Source organism: Numida meleagris, chromosome 19 (genome assembly GCF_002078875.1).
Source record: "Numida meleagris isolate 19003 breed g44 Domestic line chromosome 19, NumMel1.0, whole genome shotgun sequence".
In the NCBI taxonomy this organism is placed as follows: Eukaryota; Metazoa; Chordata; class Aves; order Galliformes; family Numididae; genus Numida; species Numida meleagris.
In genome coordinates this window covers 3,125,400-3,147,357 of record NC_034427.1, presented here as the reverse complement: position 1 = coordinate 3,147,357, position 21,958 = coordinate 3,125,400, and the positions used below count along the sequence as shown (strand labels likewise).

The window sequence follows — 21,958 nt, the reverse complement described above, 5'->3', positions numbered from 1 at the left end:
TGCCTAGCCAGATGGATGCCTGATGGAAGACAGAAACACAACAGCCATGTAAATAGAAATGTATTTACTAAGGGCTCTGCCAAAGCAGGGAAATTTCCTGCCTGAAAGAAAAACAGCAAAGTTTGGAAGGGGCAGGGGTGGCGGTGTAAATAATCATGTCTGGGTTTTGGTTGGGATGGTGTTAATTTTCTTTTTAGCAGCTGGTATAGCGCTGTGGTTTGGATTTAGGATTTCTAGCTGAGGGTGCACAAGGAGCTGGGAGGGGACGCAGCCAGGACAGCTGACCCCAGCTGACCACAGGGACATTCCATGCTATATGGTGCTGTACTGAATGGTAGCACTGGGGGAGCTGCGTTAGGGGGTGCACTGCTCTGGGGCTGGCCAGGCATTGGTGGGCTGGTGGCAAGCAATTGTGTCGTGCATCACTTGTTTTGGGTATTATTATCATCATTATTATTTCTGTTACTGTTATTGATGTTATTATTATTTTCACTTCTTTTTCTGTCTCACCAAAGTGCCTTTCTCTCAGCCCACAGGTTTTATCTTTTCCCATTCTCTCCCCCAGCCCCATTGGAAGGGCAGCGAGCAGACCACCCTGTGGTGCTGTGCTGCCCCTGGGATAAACCACGGCAAACTGTCATAGGAATGTTCCCAGAGGGGAGGCTCAACAGAAATGCTGAATAGTCAGAAAGTTGTGGGAGGCTTTGCTGTGTATCCAAAGCACTGTTATCTGGCATTCATCGCAAACACAACTTACTTATTATATAAGGTTGCTGAAAGAGCACCTTCGAAATAAATCCATTGGTCACCTGGGCAGAGGTAATGGGGCACCAGAGAAGCAGTTCAATATCACTTAAACCTAATTTGCCAGCTTACCGACATCATCATTTATCTTTTATTACTTTGGGGTCTGGCACGGGCTTCGTGCCGTTCAGCTCAGTGGTACCTGCGGGCACATGCTAATCCAGGATGAAATTCAGCTTGTTTTGTAACGATTCAGTGAATTCAAGCTGCTTTCATTGGACTCAGAGTATCCATTCTAAGTAAGGATGGAGCCTGCCTCCTTCAGAAGCTCACCTCGTTCATCTCACAGGAGATCTGAGGCTCAGCCCCGGCCGTGTTATTCACAGGCAGATGGGCCAGGACTGAGCACACAGGGAGCAGAAGCAGCACCGAGGGACGCAGGACCCTACCCACAGACTGAACACCAACCCCTAACAGATGTCAGCCTGGTTGCACACGCCAGCTCTGGGCTAAAATGTGTGTGAGAGTGCAGATGGACTTCAGCACATAATAGGCAAGCATGAGAACAGGCAGCTCACAAAGTGAACCTGCACGCAAACAGAGTAAAAAATATCAAACCCACCTTCTGCTCTCTCAATATTGCCAGCTTTTGTTGCCCGTCAGTTCCATTTTCCTGCAAGCTTTTGCTTTCTGTTTTGGCTCATTACTGTGCAACCCAAGGGAGGAATGCAAAAGGCTGTTTTGTTCTTTTCCAAACAGCTCATTCAGGTTCACCTATGATGAGATGCCTACGAAATGCTTGCTAACAGCAGGGCAGGTTGTACCATGACAATCACTGCCACCCAAACAGGATTGGGCCACCTACCTCGTGCTCCCAAAGGACATTCAGGTTGGATATTATGAAAAGATTCTTCCCAGAAAGAGCAGTGATGCAGTGGCACAGGCTGCCCAGGGAGGTGATGCAGTCACCATCCCTGGAGGTGTTCAGGAACCGTGGAGATGTGGCACCTGGGGACAAGGTTTAGTGATAAGGTGGTGATGGGTTGATGGTTGGACTAGATGATCTTAGTGGTCTTTTCCAACCTTAATGATTCCATGGTTCTGTGATCCATACCCTACCTGCCTGGTTCACTGTCCTTGGCTAAAGATACTGTGTTAGGGCACTTATGTGGAAAGTTTAACACAGCACAGCCTCGATCCATAAGGAGCCAATAAAGGCTACAGTAATACCAACAATGCATAAATCATTCATAACAATCAATAGCGATATTCCTCCAATGCTTTATTTCCAACGAATAATTCCACCAGTTCAAGTTGTCAGCCATGGCAGCAGGCAAAAAAGCTGAGAGAAGCTCTGAAAACTTCCCAAAGTATGGCCTCCTGCAGCTGTTCTACCTATGGAGGCTTTTGATGGGCTTTCAGAAGCAGGTGAAGAATACAGGAAAACCACAGGCAGCGTGACTCCGGAGCAGCGCTGACAGCCCGCACTGGAGTCAGGAATGGATGAATAATGTAGAAAATGAGTTGGCAAGGATAAAGAGATTTCCCCCAGATTGAAGTGAAGGAGACAGACAAAGAATAGAGAGGGGTAGACACCGAGGGAGCTGTACAGCCAGGGTTTGCATGTATCTCCTGGGATGTACATGTGTCTCCTGAGGTGTGCATGTGTCTCCTGAGGTATACATGTGTCTCCTGAGATACACATGCCACTTTCTGCAGTTTCAGAAAGTTAATAGTGAGAATTGAGATTGCCGGAGGTTTTTTTTGTGGGTGTTTTTTCCCTCCAAAATGCTACTGTCTGACACTGCACAAAAACTCCTTCAAATACAGTTCCATCACACACAGAAGCACAGTGTGGAGATGTCTGATGACCCCATGGGAGCAATCCTGCTCACAGGATGACATCTTCCCTCATCTGACCTCGCCTGCCTGCAGACACTACCTTGCTCTTGGGCTACTCATGCCCTTTCTGAAGTTAATCTGCATCCAAGCCTGTATAACTCACCGACCTGCTGCAGCCTGCAGGAGCTGCTGTATTTAGGCTATGAAAACAAGCAGTCTGCAATGCAGCGTCCTCTGGGAGCCTTTGGTTTGGAAGTACCAGGAGAAGTTGTACAGCAAACCCCATCAGAACAAACTTCTACTCTCCCATTGCATCAGGTTTTGATCTTGCCACTACACAATTGCTTCCGTAACACTGATTAAGCCCTGCAGCTCCTCCGAACTGAGGGCAAAGCAGCATACGTATATTCTTCTACCAAGAGAGCGTGAGGCATTCACAGCTTAAATAGTGCAGGTGAAGTGGCATGGTGAATTCATGGCAAACACCAGCCAGCATCTCCTGCTGCCGATGCTCCGCAGCCTTGTGTGGTTTGCTCTGTACCATGTGGTAGGCTCCTCCCCAGCACATCACCATTTGTTTCTAAGCCACCCGTGCACATCCAGACTCACCTGGTTTTGGAGATGTGCTCTTTTGTTCCAGGGGGACTTGGTTTTCTTTTTTTCCTGAAAAATCAGCGCTGAACCAAAGCGATCCGTTTCTGGAAATGGGCGATAGCACGGAAACTTTTTTTGGAGGGGCACAAGTCCTTCCCGGTGCTCCTGCTGCTGGCCACAACCTTATTAGAAAAACTGCTAAGGATTTGGCAGCCGCACTTTGTCTCGTTTGTCTGGCTCTGCCTGCCAGCGCGGTGACACTCCATCTCTTCTGCAAGCCCTTGTCACCTCCTATCGACGACGTGCCACCCGCCGCAGCCGCTCCCGGCAGTGCTGACAGCCATCCCTCACCCGCAGATGGACTGCAGAAGCCGCAGTCATGGCACCTCTTGTGCAACACTGAGGAAGTTTCTGTAATGATTTCGACATGCCGTGCTCACACGAGCTATTTTGTCATTCATTCACAGTGCGAGCAGAGTAGGATCCTTGTGAGCAAGCACTGTGAGCAAGCTCTCATCTACACACAGCTAAATTCAGCCTATCTGCTGCCTTCTCACAACACCGGCATAACCCCACGCGTTAACACTGACACCTCCACCACGTGCCCTCCTATACTTATTTGTGTGCATTCTGGGAAACCCACACAGCCATTTCTTAGCAGTTTCTCCTCTTGCAGCCATGCTTAGGTCTAAGAGCGGCGAGATGAACTGCAGGCCAGAAATGGTTGGGAGTTTTTTGCATTTCAAAGAGCAGGTTGATTTCCAGCCCCACCAACAAGGCTGCACAGCAGCCAGGGACCGAGCAAGGTGCTCCCACTCAACAAACCCAACAAAGAAGCTTCAGCACAAGGTCACACTGTGATGCAAAGAGCTGCTGTGCCCCAACAAGAGCCCTTGCCTTCCACGCACCCTTTTTAACCACTAAACCACATTTTCTATACAACTGCATCGATGCAATAGCCTCTTTCAGGTTTCTGCCACTCATCCATCATGCATCAACATCGTATTCTGATTTCTGAGGTACTTTTAATCTGCTCTGACATCCATAATTTTCATGTTACCCCTTTATTGAGGCAATTAAACTGGCTTCCAATCCATTCTTTTAGGCTTTAAATTTATATTTTTAGCACCAGTTTTCCAACAGCCCTGGTTCCTTCACAGTTGCAGGGTTTAATTCATGTTTATGTTCAGCTCACGTGGCACCCTCAACACATGGTTTATTTCTGTCAACCACAATTCCCTGCAGAATTTAGATTGCAGCCCAGACTCGCTTTGCATCCCCACCACGAGAAATATGAAAGCCTATGACCAAAACGGGGCTGATGCCTTCAAACTTCGACAGTTTGCTTATGTTCTATAACATTTTACGTAAAGATTTAAAAAAAAATCCTATCTATCATGATTGCAGTCATTCTCATTATAATGCATGTAAATGCATAATCCAGTGGGTGTGAAAAATAGGCAGGGGGAGAGAAAAATCCTAATGAAAAACTCAACAGAGCGTGCAGCACTTCTGCCTAGCATTTTTAAAAAGTTGTCCATCTTCATGGTCCTCAGAACCACTTATATTTTATTACAGAGCAGGTCAGTGAATGCTTTTTCTTGCATGATTTAGATAATAACAATAACAATAAAAGCTAATAGGAAAGCTTATTCCTTTGGGCTGGATTGGATGAAAGCAACAGAGCTTGGAGCTCAGCAGCAGAAGGCAGCCCCACCTGGCTGCAGACCTTCCCAGACCAGGGAGGGCAGGGCATAGCACAGACTGGCCAAAATGCTGGGCTGTACGGGGCAGCTCCAGAAAAACTGTTGTTCCCCCAGTTCCTGCTCACAGATGCTGAAGCTCACTTAGAGCTGCAGCTGCAGTCCCAGCTCTGGCCATCCGTCAGCCTTCCATTACCACTGATATCACCGCATTTGTCAGTGGATAATGTTTTGCACAATCGGGTGATGGATTAGGCTTCATTTGAAAGAAAGGGTCAGGCTTCATGAGGATTAGATCAGAGCAGCTTGCGAGAGTCCCAGGGGTGCTGCCTGGTCATGACGAAGTCCCAGCCCAGCAGTTCTTTTCCTGCCTGTAAGACAGTGACCAAATCCCTCAGGGAACAGCTCTGAAGCCACGTTCAGTCCTGTCTCTGAGGGATGTTTATTAAAAAAAATATGACTATTTGACATTTACGCAGTGCTACCGCCCAAAGCAGTACGTGATAATTCCCACAAGCCACCAGAAGCTGCCCAAGTGGGACCAGCCGAAGCACAGCACCCCACTTTCCATCCACTCTCAGCTCCTGGCATGAGGCACAAAACCCAGGGAACAAAGGAAAAAACATGCAAACCTTGCTTCTGCTGTGTGTCAGAGCACACTTCCAGGCAGGACCAGAGTCACTGTGCCTGCTGAGTGCAGGAGAGATGCTCCTCCCTTGGTCTGTCTGCAGAGACCGGTCCTTAGGGGGGGCCTGCAGGTGCTCAGTGCTCCTCATTCTGCATGGCTGCTCCCAGAATATTTTTCAGGTGAAGCAGAGAGTGCTGAGGACCTCTGTGTTCCTATTCCATGGCAGACCTCAGCTCTGTGGGTCCTTTTTGTCCCAGCACAGGCATCTTCTCAGGTCCCAGGGCAGAGCTGATGCGTGGCTCTGTTACTACATGTGTTGTAATGGGTCTCCTACAGGGAGGCAGATCTACTGAAAAAGGTGTTCTTGTGGTTTTATGACCATTTTTGGTGCAATAAAATCATGAAGAAAGTCGCAAGTCTCATCCAGACTAGCTCCATCAAGCTCTAATTTTTTGACTCAGAGGAAACATGAAATCTTGCTTACAAAATGGGCTTGTATGAAACCAAGCCTGCATTACACAGAACACATTTCATCTGCCTTCTCCTTCGATTTTATTTGCAGGGCTTCGCTGGCACCTTCCCTTATGTTTCTTCCTCTCTGCTTCCTTGGATGGCTCAACATGTTGCCCAGGGAGGCTGTCAATGCCCCATCTTGAGCAGTGCTCAGGGCCAGTCTGGAGGGAGCCCTTGGCAGCCTGCTCTCATGGAAGATGTCCCTGCCCATGGCAGGGGGTTGATTTCAATGATCTTTAAAGGTCCCTTCCCACCCAAACCATTCTGTGATTCCATGATGGCTTGGCAGTTTTATGATCCAAACTGACTCCCTGGGTTCCTCCCTGGATTGTATTTTGCCTTCTCTGCTCCATAATTCCAGTTCCCAATTGCTGGAAGCACTACCACTCATGGAGACTTTTCCACAAGAGCAGAGATTTACAGCAAAAACTAGTAAAATAAATTAATAACAATAATTAAAGGATGGATTTCAATTAATCCTTTAATTAATCTCAGCCCTTCAGAGCTGCTACCTTCAGGTAACAGATCTCTGCCTCAAGGCAGTGATGTGGGGGCTGGGTGTCCTACTCCTGCAGCACACACGTGCTGATCCCAGAGCTGGTGGTGGAGGCAGGAGGGCTGTGAGGCCACCAGCAGCACAGCGGTTTGGCGTCCCATCCCTGGCTGGCAGCCAGGCTTCCTCCCCTTGAGGGCTTGAGAGAGCTCAAGCAAAGCTGTTCTGACAGAACACGGGCACTGCTGCCTTGCCTGTCCCTAACCAGGGGCAGGGCTGCATGCTCAGGCCAGCAAAGCAGCCTGGATGTGCTTCCAGAGCCTGTGCCAGAGCCTACAAATGTGGCTGGCTACCACGGTGTGTTCAGGACAGGCTGCTTCTGGGGCGGGCAGCTGCTCCCAGCAGCTCCCTGCCAGCTGCACTCCTTGCCCCACGGAGCCAGCCAGGCCCCAGCCCCATGCACAGCATCTCTTGTCCTTGCAGGGATTTGGCTTCATCTGCACAGCCAGGTGTGCACAGTGCCACAGCAACCCCCTGTTGTGGGGCCTGGGGGAGCACAACAGGCTGGGTTGCACCTGCTGGGTGCTGCAGGGATTCATCCCATCATCCTGTAACAACGAAGCCAGGCCTTTGAGTCATTTCCCACAATTAGCAAGAATGCTACTCTAGTTATCAGGCAAACATTGATGCTGTCCTTTTAAATTGGAGTGGTGATATTTAGCAGCTTGTTACTCAGGACCATGAGCTACTATGTTAGTATTGTCATCTTGTCATCAATTAGCTTTTAATTAACGTGAATTGAATCTTTTTCTCTCCTAACAGGGAAAGGGGAAGAGCAGAGTAATCAGCAGGTGGATGCAAAGCAGCCCCAGCCACAATTTCATGGGGCAAACTGAGCCACCAAATACTGGTGACACTTCTAACACATGCTGTAACCATTACGAACACGATGAGCTATATTAATTTCTAGGGCCCTCTCCACAGTTTTGACCCAGAACCACTACCCAGAGCCAGGACTCCCTCCCCCCCACCAGCACAGCCTCCACTTGTACGGCTGCATGCACAGCCCATGAAGTTTGGGTGTATTTTATGCACAAGACAATTTGGAAAGTTCCCCTAATGCTCCTTTCTAATGTGAGTAAAACAAACACTGAGAGAATAAGGTAAAGATTTTCTCACCATTGCTGAAAAGTATGTGGGTTTCTTGTTTGTTTGTTTTGTTTACTTGTTTGGTTTGGGCTTCACTTCGTTGCAGGTTATGCTCAGCACATTTGCTATGGATTCCCATTTGTGCAAAGCTGTCACAATGGAGAGTCGCACAGAATTTTGAGTCCATAGATGAAGAAAAAGCTGTGGGAAGAAGGAAAGTAAAAACAGGTAATCACCTGTGGCATTTGAGCACCTGGCCTGAAAGTATACGGTGATGGCTGGGTGAAGGATGGATAGAGCAGTGTTGGAACCATCCTAGAGGATAACTATGGCAGTCCAGAAAGAGGGCTGTAACCCATTAAAGGGGATATTCTAGACATAGGGCCATTTGTTTCCTTCAAGTGAAGCAGTCTTCATTTGGAGGCGCTTTGGTTTATAGGCATCATTTCAAGGTGAAGGAGAGAGACAAAGCAGGAATTTGTGGGAAGAATCCCAAACATTCCTGCACCCTCTTGGCTTAAGTGCTTCTGGTGTATGCAACCTCAGCTAAAAATAGTTGGAGGAGACTACATGGCTGTAAATATCAATGTCCTTATCCTGAAGGTAATGCCGATCGTACCTCTGCTGAATCGGTCTGGTCACTGGGGTTTCCTTGAGAACTGCTCCACAGTTCCTCATCCTTTGGGCAAGCCTGTCCTCTCCTCTTGCCACAACAGCATCCCCATCAGTCTGTCTTTGATGCAAGTCCTGAAAAAAGGGCAGAATTTAAGTCAGAATTAAATACAAGTGTTGGGCTCCTCCCCACCTCTTTTTGTCTCTTGAAATTACCTTTCAGCTCAGTCCCAGGCTGAGGAATTCAAAGCTGATGGGAAATGAAAATCATGGTCCATAGAGTGCTAATGGTAACCGAAGAGCAGCAAAAAAAAAAAAAAAAAAAAAAGTAGGGGGAAGATTTATCCTTCCTTCATCCCTAAATCCACCTGAGTTGAGAAGAGCAATAAATCAACAGGTCTGTGGATAGTTGCTCTTCCAGCACGAGCTTATCATCCCATTTTATTCATCTCATCATCATCTTGTGGACCTACAGACTGGCGATAAATAGGCAGCTCCAGAAAGACTTGAGATGACATTAAAGAGAAGAATGTCTCCTTTCTTCCTGCTTTTTTATGCACACTGACTCCACTCTAGAGTCATCTGTACACCTGTACATCTCTTGCCACCTGTCTAAAGTGAAATAAAAGCCAAATAAATCCCGGCAGGCTGAGGTGAGGGCAGGCTCAGCAGTCCTGAGCAATGACACCAGACATTGACTCATGGGAGCTGGTCTGAGGACAGGCCCAGAGACATTTCCTTCAGTGACTCCCCCAGGAGCCATCACCCCGCTGTACCCATCCTCAGCTTTTCCCCCAGGACATGCTGCTGGGGAAGATGAGAGATGAGGGCAGAAGGATGTCCCCTCCTCTTTGGCTTCTCATTTTCCCCCTCTAGGTTCCAATTTTGTTATATTCTCACTCAGACTTGTTTATGGATGCAGGAAGAGTTGCAGAAGATGAGACCAAATGCCCATCCAGCCTCTCACATTGCCTGGGCTACCACCTGCAGCCTCACCCCCCCTTTTAGCTCAGGGACTTTTTGGACACTGACATGGCCTGTGAATTCCCAGCCACAGACGCATCCCCTGGGTTCTTTGTTCAGCAGAGAAAAATTCATCTCTCTCCCAGCCAAAGCCTGATAGGAACACTAAGTCCTCAAGCTGGCCCTGCTTGTGGCCTTTCATCCCTGTTAGCAACTGCTATCAGCAAAATTAAAAGCACGGTTCTTCTCCTGGGGATTATAATGTATCTGGAGCTGTGACCTTATATTACGGTTAGCCACACTTGCAGTCCTGTAACTCTTCCTGAGTTACTTCTATTGTCTCCATGACTGTCGTTCTCAATTGTCCCTTAGGCTCTAATGAACATCTCTGCAAGAGCGCGGCCAGCTCTGAACTGCCCGACGGCTGTGTGATGGGGAGGGGAGAGGAGCAAGGAGAGGCTGGCTGGGCTGAGGCTGCGTGGGAAATACAAAGCAGAACATAAAACTGAAGTCTGCAAAATCTCATCTCAACACTCACGTTGCCGTGTCCTATTGAGGGTAAAGAACAACTCTAAACCTGTCATTTGGAAATCTGCTAATAAATAAATATTCATAGATTGAATTGTCTTTTTTTTTTTCGCAGGATTTTCCTGCAAAGAGCCTGACTCGGAAGGCATTCCTGCAGCTGCTGAGCCAGGGAGTTATAGGAGGCACTTCTCAATAAATGAGTTTGATGCAGCAGGCACGTTCGGAATGTAAAGCACCAGGTTCTCACATTTCTCTCCCTCCCTGTCCTGCTGGGTTGAAGTCACTCACAGGTTTTTTCCTTTCTGACGTAGTGCTGCCATAAGAAGCCCCATTGCCTGCTCTGCTAAGAGAAGTGCAAACTTTTATCTCCCCGCTGCAAGAGAGCAGTAAATCAGAGCAAGCCGACAGCTTTGTCTTGCAGCCTGTTATCCATGGGCGAGGGGATGCCTCCCCCGAGATCCCATTAGGTGTGCTGTCTCCACCACTAAAATTTCAACAAGCACATTGGCGGAGACCTGCATGTCAAAGAGAGCCCGCCAGCTAATGATGCCGGGAGCTCGCTGCCTCTGCTCCTTCCCTCCTGCCCCCACCTCTCCTTCCTTTGTTGCTCACACTTTATTCTCAAGTTTATTAAAAGGAGGCTCCGTTTAGTGAAGTTTCATCACTTAGAGCCTGTGGAACAACTTATGTTAGACTGATGCTGTGCGTTGTACTGCACGCCTTCTCTGCATGAGCAGGCATTGGGAACTCTGTGCAGCGACCATAAATCCTGCCTTCCCGTTGCTGACACACATATAAAAAGAAAGCAAAGCAGAGTGACAGCGATGCACCAAACCCTCCTAATGCCTAATGAGCTGCTCCCCTCCCAGGTACAGCGCAGCTGCCACTCACAGGCACAGGTGGCAGGCATACCCCCTGCGAGCTCCTCACCCCCTCCTCAGAGTTATGAGCACGTCCCCAAGACTGAGCCCATCCGTGGGGACATTCAGTGGGGTGTGCGAGGGAGCTGCAAACTCAAGAAAACACCGACATCATCTTTGCAAGAAGAGATGCTTCTGCCCCTGACAATCTATCTGTAGGACACCCCTGCTCAGGGCCCCCTCATGCAGCAGTGCAGAGAAGCCTGTCTGCAGCAGCCAGCCCTGGCTTTACTGAGTGGCTGTCAGCCCAGTCTCCATAGCCCCTTCCTCTCTCCTATGCTAGAGGAGAAAAGTAAGATTTGCAAGTTGCAACCTGAGCAGAGCTGCGGTGGACATGCTTTGGCCATATAGGGTCCATTCTCAGCCACAGCCTCTCCCTGCAGAAGGGGTGGAGACCTTTCATTCAGCGTGGTGAAGGCAGCAGACGCCATTTGATGACCATTGTGTGGGTATGTGATGAAGATTCTGGAAATGCATTCACTCTCCAGGAGGCGAGCACGCCTTGGGAAAATGCAGAACAGGGTACCTCAAAAAACAGAGTACTCATGGCCAAGGCACTATCCATTTCCATCCGTGCATCTGGCTTTGGACTTGCATCACATATCAAACAGCAAACTGCATTCTGAGAGCTCATAGCTCAATAGGGCAGAGGCAGCCCTAGATGAGAAAACAGGACAGGAGGCATTGTAGACCCAAGGCACTTAAAATATGGCAGCCCACACCAAGGTCAAAGCAAAGGTACCAGGAGCAGACGTGAGAAGAGAGGCAGGGGAGAAAAAGCTTACAGTGCATTTCCTACTGCTGTTTTCTAAAACGTGTGAGAAGTTTTAGTCTCGAGGAGCCTGTGGGAAAGAAGTTCTCAGCTCTGCCTCTGCTTCTACAAATAGTTTTCTAAAAATACCAGAACCTAGCAATTATCACAAGAATTATTTTATATTTATTGTCATTCAAATCCTGATGTAGACTGAAGGCATTTACAAGACGTCAGCCAAACCCTGGACCACTTCTTCCCTCTTTCTGTGCTCTGGATAAGTAGATCAAATGGAAATCTCTATCCCATGCTGTATAACTTGATTAGGCTCAGCAAGTGCAAGACAAACTCCAGAGCACGCTCGCCCCAAATTTTACTTTCCGCTGATGAATCCAACCTGACATAACTTGAAAACTCATAGAATAGTTTTGGTCCTACATGCACAGCACTGTTGCAAGCTAGCAAAAAATACATTAACTTTCCTTGTGGGCTTTTATAAGTAAGTGCTATCCACAGAGCCAACATTATGGCAGGGAAAAGCCCTGCAGCAGGGAGCTCTGGTCTTAAATCCAAAACTGAGGTTGTGCCCCTTTGTGCACCACGGTAATGCGGAATGGCCCTCCGAGCACTCATTAAAGTAAAGCCCAGTGGATAACGGAGAGAACGAGGCAATAAATCCCCTCTGGAGCCTGTGGAGCCCAGTGAAAAGGAAAGAGTGAGTCAGAAAATGATGCTCCCTCCTGACAACATTTCCTGAGGTTCAGAGCCAGCTCAGAGGTGTCACTGCGTGTGCGTCCCTTCGCAGAGTGCAAATGGGAGGAAAGCAAAGCCCCAAACATGAGCTGACTCTTCTTCGCTGAGATTTATTGCATGCAGGGAGTGGGAATGAGGATGAACCAAGGGGTGCTGAAAAGAGAGATGGATGTAAATAAGGCTGTTCTCAGCCAGGCTGGGCTGTCACAACCCAAAGGGGAGGGAAAAAAAGTTGTTTTCACATCCTCCCTGTAAACCCCAACTGGCTTCATCTGAAGGCTCACACCTGGCAGCATTTTCCACCCACTTTCCCATCAATTTGCACTGAGGCGAGCGGAACATGATAGAGATACACTGGGCTGCTCCCTGAGAAGTGCAACAGCTTGAGAAACATTTTTCTCGAGTTTAACAGAGTGGGGACATTATTTTCACCTAACTTGCATCGACTTCATGGGACAAGCAGTCATTGCTTCTGCTGCAGAGTCCCGGGGCACCTGGCCAGCAGCAGAGGGACTGAGCAGCAGAAGGCTGTGCGACTGCAGAGTGCAGTGCTAGCAGTGCCTTGCAGCAGATGCCGTGGCCTGTCACTACATATTAGCATGAGGAAACAAGACTTCATAAGGTGCAAATTGGCTGCAATAAGCAAAGTGCTCTCTGACTTTTCTGCAGCCTGAAATATCCCAAGTATACACAAGGGAGAGCAGGAAGATATAGAAAAGCAACTGAAATGCAGTGGCTTATTTGAATTGAATTACTGTACTAAATCACCTGTTTACACCTACAGCTACTCTCCAATGGAACCAACAACCCCAGCCCATGGGAAAGCCCCCTGATGAATGAAATCCCACGTGTCCCAGCATGAAAGTCTGGTCACTGGTGCCCTGTGGACTCACCTGGGTGGTTGGTTTCTCCAACAGCGATGGGGATAAAGGCAGTTCTCCTCTAATGCTATTTTACATTAAAAAACACTGGTGTGAGGTACAATCTTTATCCCTTTTACAGGTGTCTGTAAGTACCATATTTCTAAAACTAAGTGGGCTCTGGAGGGAGGTTCAGCTTTGGCTGTGAGGTGTGGCTCACAGTTGTCTCTACAAGATCAAGGAACAAACAAAACACAAAAAAAATGAAATTTAATCTGTTTTCTATCTTGTGCTTTGCTGACAGCTCCATAGGGGACCTCAGGAGCAGAGTAGCAGAGATATTGCAGGTACAGCTGTGAGTGTAATGGATTTTTTAGTTCATTTGGAAAATAAACCAGAGCTGGTCTGTGTTGACCTGAAACATTTTTCCACTATAATGATGGAAAAGGAGCGAAAATTCACCTTCAATCAACTGCAACATCCCATTTGACCCAAAATGAAAGCTTTCATTTTGTTTTTGTGGCACTCAACCATTTCTTAATTCAAGTTAAATTCAAAAAAACTTGTCAAGCAAAATGTTTTGCCTTTATCTAAGTAGATTTCCTTACCCCTCCCTCCCACTCAGAGCACTCTGCACTAAATGCAAGTTGAGTTGGTGAACTATTCTGATTTCCTTTTGAGCTACGTGGAAAGTGAAGGGAAGTTGTACTGCAGATCATACCTCGGTTGGAGCTAGCGGAGCATCAATGGCACTGCAGGTTCCTCCTTGTGCAACGCCTGCTGTCCTCACCAGGGATGCAATAACAGGAGCAGCTCCCACAAATAATCAGTTTTAGCCTCCTTTCCTGCTCCATCCAACTACGTGTAATGAAGCCAATTCTCAGCTCAAGAAAGGTGCACTCTCCTTCCCACTGATGGCTACCTGCTAATCAACTGCAGGAGTGCCCCTGATCTGCATCTTAAAATGTGTTATTAATGGGTTGGTGTCCCCTGGAGAACAGCGGGAGGACTGAAAGTAAACCATCAGGATATGTCAGGATTTGAGGCGCAGAGCAGTTCTAATTGAAATCTTCTCCGTCATTTGCTCATCAGGAATGTAGAGCTTCTTCTTTGAATGAAACATTAGACACTGGCCTGACAGCTCCAGGTGGAAGATTATTCGGCAGCTTAATCGCTCCCTGACAGCCCCAGTTACTCCCACATCAGCATCTATTAACCTCCGTTTTATTCAGTCCCATTTATGCCTTTTTAATTTGTGGCTCCGGATGCTTTGGAGCGAGAGCTGGCTGAACCCCACCTTGGATGGGCTCGTGAAGCACCGCTATGGTGCCTGTCAGGTCAGCTCCTCTGGGATGGAGGAAATTGGATGGAGGATTCAGGAAAGAAGTTGCCTTGTGAAACCATTAATCTGATTGAGAAGTGGTAATGTTATCAAAACGATTCGCATTTTGGGGGTGTACAGTTTAAAGCCCCAACTTGCAGATGAACAAGTCACTGTGAAAAATTCAGCTTTAATTTAATTTAGTTTTTGTGATAAGATGGTAGTGAGCCTTTATGTTTGCAGAGAAAACCTCAAAGCCAGATGTGAGCGCACCCCCAAGGCTCAGACATTGGAAGACAGATAAAAAGAACCCAAAGTTTATCCTCTCTAAATCAAGAGTGGATGTCTCTTGAAAATTGATGCTATAACTCAAAGAAAAGTTATGGGCTTGATGCAGAAATTATTAGCTGAGGTCTCCTAAGCTGTATTATGCAGGAAGTCAGACTAGATGATGATAATAGGCCCTCCTGGTCCTCAGCTCCATGAATCCTTCTCCTGAGTGCTTTGCAATTGTCCCCGAACCGTCCTTCACTGTGTTATATGCTTGGCTCAAGATCTTCTGTGGTGCTCAGATGTCTAGCAGCAGGCAGGGATGCTCCAGGAGGAATTCAAGGCAACTGAGCCCCTCTGTAACTTCTTCCTCACCTGCTTGGGTTCTTATTGTTCCCTCTGAGCCCCCGGGGAGGGCTAAGGCAGCAAGCGAGCCAGGGCACTGAAGCACCAACCCAGCGACACTGGTGATTGGCACCATTGCGCTGCTCAGCCCCTCCTCACTGATCCCCAACTCCTGCCGGCTTCTCCACAGAGGTCCCCGAGCAGAGGGGCAGCAGAGCAGCCATTGGGAGCTCTACAAAACGGCTCTTCCTTCTGGCGGCCATCTTGGTCCCTGCAGGCCCTACACTCCTCCCTCGGTGCTGCCCCACCAAGCAGCTACACACCCGCTACTCCTCTCGGCCCTGCCTGAGCTGTGTCCCCACACCATCCCTGTGCCCAGATGCCCAGAGATTCAATGCTCCTTTCTCATGCCATTCTGGCACGTTTCGCTTCAGCCTTGGCCCAGATTGCCATTGCTGGCTCCAGTTTGGTTCAGTAATGCAACAGTGGAACAATCTCCACAGTAAATCTCTCTCTTGTGGAGGGACAGGCTCAGACCTCCCCTGCTCACATGTGTGCTATGCTGTGCTGTTTTCCCCAGGACTCAGTACCGATGAAATGCACCTGAAGTCATCTGGATGGGGAGAAGACATAGCCTTCAAGCAGTGACGCTGTACTTCCGCAAGGCAGCGCTGGAAACGTGGAATTCAGCCTCCCACCAGGGGTTCCCAGCCCCATTAATAATCTGAAATAAGATTGAGCCTGTGCCCAGCAGAGCCTCCAGCAAAGACAGATGAGCCAAAGCAGAATGTAGATAATAGTTGAGTGTTGGAAGGGGTGAGGAGGCCTGGGTAAAGGGAAAGAGATGGAAAGGATGGCTGGAGGGAATGTGTGGAAGCTGGATCTGATGGAGGAGAGAAAAGGCTGCCTGATGACAAGGAGAGGGATGTACAAAGAAGGGGCAGCACGACTGGGGGTCTAACAGCAAGAATGATGAAAGTGAGGGAATAGGAGAACAAAAGGGCTGTGAATTATAATAAGTAGACAGAGGAACAGCAAAGATGTGAAAGCTCTGTTTTGGAAAGCAGATTGAACTAACTGAGTATAAGAAGCACACAAAAAAACAACGATGACTGCATTCAGGAATGATATAGTTAAAGGAAAATTAAAACAGATAATTTTGTGGCTTATAAGCTTTTTCATACTGAAGACAGGTAAAAGAGATGTGAATATGACTAATGAGAGGCAAGTTTGAGCTTCAGTACATACATATGTGTGTCTAGATATAAAGGTATTCTACTGCCAAGACAAAAGAAAGAATACTCCCTCCACAAAGAAGGTGATACCTTTCTGCTGTGCTGAGGATCCATCACTGTCCATCCAGGCACTGAGATACCTGAGCTCTTTGATGACCCAGTGTCAGGTGAGGGAGAAGAGAAGGGCAGCAAGATGCAGAAATGAGACTGCGACATGCAAACAGCAAAGTTAACCCTTAATCCAACTCTTCACAAAAAGATTTTGAAGATTTTTTGTCTTCCAGACTTGTATATTTATTAGGTAGAGGTTATAGAGTGCAATTTAAGCAGGACAGTATGGGATAGAAAGCAAATACATTGCTTTATGGATTGCAGATATGTTTCTTGTGGTACACAATTGCCACTTCCCCTTTCATCTCCCATTTCCCTAAAGGGAAGAAGCTAAATATAAAAAAAAGCATTAAGCTATTCCTTTTTAGACACCACCATATCAGATATCTATATATCTATATATGAGTTGTTTCATGGGAAATTTGCAGATCTTTCACTGTTAAAATGTCTCAGTAAGTTCATGAACGGCACTGGAAGATTTTAATCATTGGCTTTGTCTTCATTTAATAGAGTTTATTTAATGATGTCTGCGAATCTGCTGAAATCAAAGTCTTCCAGCTTGTAAAACAGCACAAAGGAAACTGGGCTTTCTTATGCCAATTAAACATCCATAACCCTGGATTTGGAGGTCTTCTCCCACGCTGCAAGACACAGTTGGATTTTGGCTATGCAGCTAGTGAATAATCGCACCAACTCAGTCGCACCCCCAAACAAAGAAGCTCTGCTTCACCAATAAACCAAACTGCACAAGATACCACAATCAAGTAGAGCCCCACATTTTCCCAAATGTCAGTGGTGCTTATCAGTTTGAATTTAATCCCAGCTGACTCCTAATAAAAAAAGAAAGGATATTGAGAGTACACGCCTGGGTTTAGGAGGGATGGCAGCATACTTGTTGTTGGAGGAGGGTGGAGATCCTCCTGAGAACTACGAAGGGCATGTGTTAAGCATGTGCATCAGGCACATGCTGACTGCAGAGGATTATTTCCCTGCTTTCAGTGATGGTGATCCTGGCTCTGCCTCCTTCATATGTTTAGAGAAAGGATGAATATGTTCGCTGGCTATCGATGCGGAGTTCTGAATCATGGGAATTTGACATGCTAGGACCCTCTGCTGAATAGTAAACCTAGAAACAGGTCAGGAGTGCTTACTGCCAGGTGACTTTATCACTGCTGATTCTGTCTGCATAGTAAGCATTAAGTTTATAATCATTATTTATAGTCCCCACAACACAGCTCACCTGAGGAATGCAAGTAAAGAAAAAGCTTGGAAAGACAACTATTGCAGCTTATTTACAATGGCTCCATTGGATCACAGCACTCTCCAGATGCATGTTAAAATGGCAATAAAGAAAGCAAAAGCATTTTTAAAATCTGCCGTTACAGCTTTGCATTGGTGACATGTATTTAAATCATCTGCATGCCATCAAACTCTGGTTCCAATTTAAATGTCACTGTGGAAGCTTTTTCTCATCCCTTCACGAAGTCATTTGTCACCTTCCAGTTCATGGCAATGAAAGGAAGTGAACAGAAGATTAGATAAACAAATGAAAAATCTTTGTTTTTAATGTAAAACGCAACCTTTGAAACCTCTTATCACCATTCAGCAATAGAAAGAAAACAAACCAAACCAAAAGGAACCACTACTACCATTAGAGGAAACAACAGACAAAGCAAAAACCTTTCTTTTTGTTTAAATGCTGGAACTAATAATCAAATGAAACAGCCATTGAAGTTGATCACCTGGCTGCCCAAATGCATATTTACCTTTCCATTTATCACCATATTGTGATTAATTTGAATAAGTTATGAGGGAAAAAAAAAATCAGTGATAGAGGTTTTTCCATACTCTTTAATATTAACATCAAGAAAACAGCCTCCTTCTCCCAAGTACAGAAATGCATCCTTACTTTCTGGTAATCTGAAAAAGTATCTCATTCAGTCCAACATTTTTTCCAACAATTCCCAGTCTATGCTGCCCCAAATTAGAACATTCCTCTAAATATGAAAATCTTTGACACCCTAACGCTTCTACGAACAGTAATCTTATTTTTGTCTTAGGCAAAATATTATGAGCATAATCTGTAAGTAATACAATATGGTCTCCATAACAGAAGACACTATTAAACCATTATTTCATTTTTACTTTGCAATGACAACGACAGTACACCCATACAACCATGGACTATATGATAGCAATGATAAAAATCATGGTTACTTACAGTCATGGGCGAAATGTAGGAGTCCTAAGTCGTCCAATATTGCTCCTGATGTCAGAATATAAGCTTTTCCCTTTTTATCTATGGAGTGAAGATATTTCAAGTCAAAATAATTTTAAGACTGGTTTCTGGTAGACACAACATTTCTGATTACAGTCCATCAAATGTATATTTGGTTTGCCTTAGCGGAGTGAAAGTTTTGAATTTTTCCACAAAAGCCCAGCTTCTGCAGTCTTGTGATTGATATGAGAGTCACTATTCTTGCATAAGAATAATCAAAACTGCAAGCTGGACCCAGAGAAAATGCCTTGAAAATGTACAGCTCAGATTATAATACCAAAAGATGCATTAAAAGGACTCAGAATGTTCTTTTCAGGAGTCTCATCACTTGATGCCAAACTCAGGCTTGGACAGAATTTGAATCATGGGCATACTCACAAAGTCTGGTCATTTGAGTCAAATTACTTATGAGCTTGAATTCAAAATTCACTCAAACTAGGACGTTTTTATTCTACTGATGTTTCCAGGCTTTGGGTCAAAACTAATTTGCAGACAAAGTAAAACACACATTTCACCACCAGAATAAATCATGAAGTCAAAGTCAGTACTGGAAAGGGGATGGGGACCATCCCACCCAGCAAATGAATTCTGACACTGGCACAAAGGCAGAAGGTGCAGAACTGTCCTTACACTGATTATTAAACTGCACCCAAACACTTCGTTTTACAGTATTTCATCTAGACTTGTTAGCACATGCTTATAGCTCAATCTGCCCAAAGCTGTTTATCTCAATTTACAGTCTCCAGGGCACACCTCAATAGTGACAGCATCCATACCCACTGACTTCAGCCTTGCTTTGCTTTCCTACTCCTAGCACTGAGGTAGCTGCTACTTTAGTACCTGCATGAGACATGTTAAAAGTATATTCAGTGTCACCTTGATAATTTCTGCAGGTCTACCTTTAATTTTTTTCAGTGCAGCTCTTGGGTTTGGTTTGGTTTGCTGTTTTTTTTTGTTTGGTTGGTTGGGTTTTTTTTTGTTGTTGTTTTTTGCATCAAGGAACTACATTTTAACACTTAAATGAAGAAATCAGTTGCTTAAATGTACAATTGCCAAGTTGGCATATCTGTCTTTTGTCATTTCTGCACCAGTTACAGTTTGTAACAACAGAATAGCAAATGGCACTGACATTAGAATATATTTTTTCTACAGTCCATAAATTAAAAATTCTCACCAGTAACCTGAATGTATGTGAACACACTGGTTAGCTTAAGAATACAGTTTTAGTTCTTTGCAATCTGCTAACATACTTATAGGTGAATTTGGCATTCATAGAAACAAAAGATTACATGCTCTAGATCAAAGCCTATCATGAGCAGGTCCCATTCAGAAATCCCAACAGAGCTGGATGAATAATCTGCTCTGTGAATTTGGCCTCTTGTTCTGCTCCCCAATTATCCACGGGCAGATGGTGATTTTGTAGTACTTACTATTTAAATTATTTGCTGGATAACCACAGTGAACAATTCTCTCTTAGCTCGTTGCCATTAAGCAGCTTCCAAAGGATGCTCAGTACTCACTCTGGTTCAGTAGGAGGCGAAGATCACCTGAAATGACTGCAGTCTCTGCTGGATGAGCAGAAGCCTTAGAGCATGGCTGTCCAACCTTTTGGCTTGCCTGGGCTGTATTGAGTGAAGAAGAATAGTTTTGGGCCACATAGACATTGGTCGCTCCAAAATGCCTCCTATCTATTTTCATGGAGACTACAACTGATGCAAAGAGCACAATAACATTATTTGATAGAGCAAATTCTCAGCTACAAAACACTCTTTTTCAGCATCATCACCACCATTCGCTGCACATTTTTGCTGGAGATGAACATGAGCCTGCGTATCGTGCTCATAAAAATCTGCACCAGCAGAGGTGACTCACTGTCGCCACTGTTGATAAGCACCACCCAATGCCTCACAGGGCTCACATCCACTGTTTGGTCTCCTTAAACACCCAGCAAGTGCCAATGAATGTCAGTGGGTGACATTTTTTCCACATGGAGGAATTCAGTTCCACCTCTTTGCTTCATCTGCACTTCAGTGTCAGATGCCATTCTGTCAGACTGCCCCTCTGCTGCTATCTGTCACATGGCAACAGAATGGAACAGGATATTGGTGGGAACGTTCAACCTCTTCTGTCATCCCACCAACATCTGTCTATGATGTTGTGGGCCAACATCATAAAATAGGAGGCATTACTTTCAGAGCGACTCTTATCAAATATATAGTACAGTTAATAAATAAGTAACAAAAGATTTTAATATTTGATATTTTTATCAAAACATTTTTTAAAAGCGAGAGAAAACCAAAACTAACAGGCTATTTGACCTTGTTTTTGCGAAACTAACGCATCAGTCTGGTTCAGTGGCAGTGGCTGCCATTCTCAGTGAGCTCTCAAGGTGTTCATCAGTGATTTTTGATGGAATTTTACTCTTCCTGTGCTTCATCACTGAGAATAGTCGTTCACAAATGTACGTACGGCCAAAAAGCGATGACATGAATAAGGCATGACTGTGAAGCGAGGGATCTCTTTCTCTTGTAAGAGAGGGCTTATAACAGCCTGATAAAGAGACACGATCACATTTGTAGTTGCACATCTGCAACTTTGTACATTCCATTTGAAAATTTGCAGGTAATGTATTTATGTTGACTGAAGAAGGAGTTGCAAACATAAATTATTTTTTTTTTTACAATCTTGAAACCTATTCTCAAATTCCTGAATTAAAACAGAAGGCAAGGCTGCACATTTGTCACTATTCTCAGGTCTGTGTATAGGCAACATATCATAACCAAAACGTTTCATCAAAACGCATACAATGATTTGCCATAACTTGAGTCAGCGTTGCCTTCCCCGTGTCCTGGTTTCAGCCCAGACAGTGCTGATCGCACACCCGTGTTTGGCTGCGGTGAGCAATGGGAGCACGCCCAGGACCCGGCTGGGCTGCTCGGTGGGGCAGAGCTGCTGCCAAGGAGCAGGCCGCACTGCGAGCTGTGCTGGGCCGCGTGCAGCCCGCAAGTCACACATTGGACATGCCTGCCGTAGAGACTGGTTTACAATGCAAAAGGCTGTGATTTGAATTTCCTTTCTAGGAATATTTTGTAAAATGGACTTTTTCTCAAGAGCGTGGATGCTCCTTTGACCTCTAGGTTCTCCACTTCAGAAAGCCCACACTTGCTACTTACGGCTTCCCAGGATTAAAAGGCAGATGCAGCTCCATGAATCTGGAAGGTTATCCATTGTCTGTCAAGCAGATGGCTGAATAGATAATATTTGAGAAGCTGTTTAGTTTCACGCTTGAATTCCACTGCATCTGAGTATCTGCAAAACATTATAAATACTCCAGTGCTGCAAGAT

The 21,958-nt window shown here is 45.9% G+C and overlaps 1 long non-coding RNA gene across 1 annotated transcript; it reads right to left on the bottom strand.

Moving 5' to 3' along the window:
• LOC110408433 lies at positions 2,674 to 18,634 on the bottom strand. The gene is made up of 3 exons (XR_002444339.1): positions 18,557 to 18,634; positions 8,286 to 8,413; positions 2,674 to 7,867 (listed from the first exon to the last, which is right to left on the bottom strand). It is a non-coding gene; the product is annotated as an uncharacterized LOC110408433 (long non-coding RNA).